The 5000-nt window shown below is 47.7% G+C and overlaps 1 protein-coding gene across 1 annotated transcript in view; it reads right to left on the bottom strand.

Annotated features, from left to right (window-relative positions):
* The window catches only part of LOC132462747 (uncharacterized), a 21503-nt gene that overhangs the window by 14474 nt on the left and 2029 nt on the right, over nt 1-5000 (bottom strand). The window lies entirely within an intron of this gene.

A 5000-nucleotide genomic window follows, 5' to 3' on the forward strand; every position in this document is an offset into this window, starting at 1 on the left:
GTTCAAGCTTTTATGTATTGATTCTACATGATTGATGCCCATTTCATCTGGGCTGAAGCTGGATATTTCCGGTACGTGTACTTCGAATAACTGCTCCAGTCGCCTTGAGTTAAACATATATTTTGAGGGACAGGTGTCAGGGCGACACATATAATGATACAATGAGTAATAGATGCCATGTCTAAATGGGACAAGTTGGTAAGAAGTGGATGAGATTCACAGCATAACGCTCACCCATAAATGTTATATTTAGAGCCTGAACATGCATGAACTTTCGACCTTGTTGCCGGCTATGCACACATTTTAGCGCAGATTATAATCAGGGCAATAAAAAAAAAAGATCTCCGAAAGCTCTGGTGGGAAGGACTTGTGAATGAATCACCCAGAAATATCAATTAAAACGGAAAAGAAAGCTTGCATCTCCAGTTAACTTAGAGTATAAAGGCCTCGTATATTGACCTGATTCAAGACAACTCGCATCAAGAAACACACAGAAATGTCGAATGACTCATTGACTTAGACCAACGCGTCAGGACTGAGAACAGGTCTATATGCGTCTCTCAATGCAATAGTAAATCATAGTTCCTCCGACGTCTCTCTGGGCGGTGCGGTGGTAAACTTCCATAACCTCTAGCATAGTGACCCGCTCCGCCCGGAACGCCGGGATTAGCCGTGGAGACCAGCCGTCACATGGTCCCGGCATGCCACTCATTCATGGTTTCGGTGTCGATGTCAGCCGCGGAAAAAAAGGGGCCAGTAAGGAAGGCAAATAAGCCAACTGTTGCAAAAGCTGACCACCAGAATAGAGAAGAAAAAGATGAAGTAGGCCAGAGGAGAAAATAAAAGCACAGGCCTTATAAAAAAGGACATTGACCTTCCTCCAGACTATGATCAAGCAAGAATAAATCAAGGGGACCGCAAACTCTGTGTCCTTGTCTGTGCACGTGGTCAGAAGTTAGCAAATAGAAGAGTGTGTGTGGGAGTAACCTCAGGAAAATCAAGTGTGCTTCTAATACGCATAGTTTGAGTTTCCTGTGCGTTTCAACAGCATAGCCTCAAGGGACTGTGTACGACAAATAACCAAAATTCAAGAATCAAGACTTCTTGCCGAAAACATGTGGCCGACTCAAACGTCAAGACACAGAGTGTCAGGAATACATAAATACATAGGCGTATGAACCCAACCAATTCTGGGAGAGAACAAAGTGTTACAAAATGCCTCACAGCAGGAGTTCAACCTAGGTCGCCGATAGTCTATCTTCACCTCAGCTGCATATCAACTGCTATTGTTGTGCTTGTTTGAATTCAATGCATGAATAGTCTGAGTGTGTGTCTGTTTGCATATAGAAGGGGCTACCATTACAAGTGGCTGTCAACATTACTATGATGGCCGACATCTTGCTCCCCGTGTTATTTTGACCCATGTTTCAATAACAAAGAAGGTCATTTCTAGAACATACGGGCTACCACAACGTGTGTCTGTAATAGTTTGGTTGCATCAAATTGGGTTCAATTCAGTCCTCTACAGGAACGGTTGCTATACTGGACTGCTACCGTCAGGCCAGTAGCATCCATGATAAAGGCGGTCTCATGCGAATTGAGGAAATCATAGTAGGCGCTATACGGAAGACTCAACACAGGGATGCTCCAAAGCAATTAGTGTTGCAAAGGGAAGAGAGAGGGATGCGGAGAGACCAGACCATCGTAGCAGGGGTAAACGTGCAGGCAGGCAGACACCATCACCTCAGACACACTCCTCATTTCAAAATTGAAAGTGTTAGCACCCCATTCCGTGGGCTCGAGACACATCTATTATGGATGCAGGCTGCACATGGCCCAGGATGAGAATGTCAGCTCAGTGCAGAAGACGAGTGAGCAAGCAAGGGATCGAGGACAATTGCAGCCATGCCACGCATTGCCCGCATTCCACTGCTGCGCTGCTGTAGTTTTTACACAGTCTTTGTTAGCACTGACAGCTAACGTTGATGCTACCTTCGGGGAGCTTCCTGATATTAGCAGGGTGAGGCAAACTAGTGTGTTGGAAAGACGTAGAAGAACGCCAAAATAAACCCAGCCATGTAGGCAGAAGTGGGTACGGGAAGTTGCCTGTTTATTCAAATAGGCATTGTAAAGAAGACAGTCATTTTAATTACCCTAGCTCTTTTTGTCCCTGTAATTAACTCTCAGGGTGACAGGCAAATGGTAAACTCAAACCATGCGTCGCACAAAAGTACATAATATGCACACACTTTGCACCGCAAATTGTGGTGCAAAGGGTTCTCTGCGACTTTTGTAAGAAGTCATCTGATTGTGGCCATTATCTTTGGACCAATGCGCTCGTTCTCTGTGTTGAAATGGTCAGTTTAAACAGTGTCGCAAGAAACAACCTTGCAACTTTGCCTACATATCGATAACCAATCAACATTTTCTTATTTTTCGCCCTCGTTACGACGCTAGCTATGCAATAAAACCCTTCGCAGGACTACATTCCATCGGCTAATCTTAAAAACAACCCAAACGCAAATGGAAGCCAAAAGTCGGCCATCCTGCGCCGTGTTCAATCCGGCCCGTTGCAAAACGGCCCCTTATCACAAAGCAAACGAGCAGTACTTCTTCACTGTATGCTCTGCTAGCCTTCAACCCAACCCCACCTACACACACACACACACGTTTATTTATCATCTGTTGCTCACACAAAGTGTTCTCCTCCTACAGCTGACACTGGTGAGTGGTGGTCATTGTGCAGTTGACTTGGCATCTGCCATGGGGTCACCCCCTTCCCGACAGCTGAGACTGTTTTCAACTCTCCCACACTGACTCTGGATCGGCACAGCCGTGCGGGGGGCCAGCTGGGTAAATAGAGAGCAGAGCCGGGGCTAGGGGGGGGGGGGGGCATGGTAGGGCGGGCCGCGGTATCATCTTGCACATCTTCAGTTGCTCGGGGGGGGGGGGGGGGGGGTGTGCACATCACAAGCAGTGAACGCCCGGCTTGGGTGTGAGCGAGAATGTAGTGCTTTGAAAAATAGCCGGACTTACATGCTGGTATGGTTGCGTTTACCACTAGGGTACATACCGCACACACGCATGCGTACGCAGACCTTGTTTGACGTACATACACGCATGGACATCGTCATGGTTGCAAATATCAGCAGCGGATTTAAAATGATACCATCCACTGATATTCATCCTCGAGAACCGAGGACGATGATTTCCCAGCCGCCCCTCCGTCATCAAAACGTTGCCTAATTAATATCATTAGACCGCCATCATGGGGGATTCACCCAGTGCTAATCTGTTGGTTTCACGAGGCCTTCTCACCACTGGATCAGGCAACGACCCACTGGGCTCCTCTCCGTCCGCCCGCCAAGCCATCTGAGGAGTATGTTGCAGCGAGACCCCCGTCTGTCTCTTAGTAATGATACAATCCCTGTTCCGACGGCTCGGGCCAATTAAGACGGGCCCAGAGGGGGTACGAGGACTCTATTAGAGGAGGACTCTGCATTAGCTCAACTCTGGATCCCTCCACTCCCCAGTCTTCCCTTCTGAGATCTGCTGCATCAGAATGCCCCACTCCCTCTCCAGCATGAGGGGTTGGCCGGAGGGGGGGGATGTAATACCCTGCAAACTGATGTTTTACTCTTTTCCTCTGGACACTGAGACACTACGACCATGGTAGTACAAGGTAGTGGCCTGGCTGTGTAATATGCAATGGGGCTAGGCCATATAACCCGGACAGATGCTTGGAATTCCGTGTGCCAAAGGATATTTATTGCAGGCTAGGCTACGTGGTATTAGGTCATTGGAAATACAGGACACGCGTTGTTTGATTAGATGTAATTCAAACCTCATGTTGGGCTTCTCCATAGTGCATCTCCTTTTCAGCTATGAATCAAGAAAACCACAAATTGACCAGAACTGCATTAGGAAGCCGTGCAGCACAACACTGATTACAACAAAAAGAAAAATGATAAACCCTCATCGTTGGGCTTATTGATTTGATCGCCCCGGCACGCTTATTTGCACAAACCGTAATGCAGTGTTTGATAGAGATCTCTGGGTGGTTACCACACACACACACACACACACACACACACACACACACACACACACACACACACACACACACACACACACACACACACACACACACACACACACACACACACACACACACACACACACACACACACACACACACAGGAAAGCCCCAGTCATCCCTTCCTGCCATAGTGTCACATCCTGGGGGTGTTGCAGCGTTCAAGGGAAGAGTGGGTGGGAGGGAGGGGGGGGGTGGGGGGACCTGAGGAAGACCCAGGGAGTTCCGTGCACATGGCGAGCGATACGACACAGGCGAGCACATTATGGATGACTATTGATTTGCTCCCAGACACCACACTCCCTATGGGTGACCTTGTCAGGATGTGAGGGGGGGAGGGCAGAGGGTCAGGAGGAAAGGCGAGGAGGGCGTTTGCACGGCTTGGCCCTTCCACCCCACTGTGCGTAGACCCGGACACAGCCGTCCCCGCTCTGATGGTAGTGTCAATATGACATTCACAGTCGTTGCGTGCATACGCAACACACACACACACACACACACACACACACACACACACACACACACACACACACACACACACACACACACACACACACACACACACACACACACACACACACACACACACACACACACACACTCTTGACTCTACATTGCATGCAAAAGCCATCCTGTCATTTCCATGAGCGTGTGCATTTTCTTTGAATATATTAAAATCCATATTTGAGAGGAAGATCTAAATCATACGTTTAGTGTATATTTAAAGTGTCAGGCTTTGACATACAACCATGCATGAATATATATGACCTGGGGAAATAAAATTAAGTAGTTTCAAATGGGAACATGCGAAGTGAGAAACAGATGAGTTGTTGCCAACAGAAAGGCACACTCTGTTTGACGGTTTTGATCAGAGTATCTTTACTGAAGGCTGTTACATGTTTTT

Source organism: Gadus macrocephalus, chromosome 8, assembly GCF_031168955.1.
Source record: "Gadus macrocephalus chromosome 8, ASM3116895v1".
Lineage (NCBI taxonomy): Eukaryota > Metazoa > Chordata > Actinopteri > Gadiformes > Gadidae > Gadus > Gadus macrocephalus.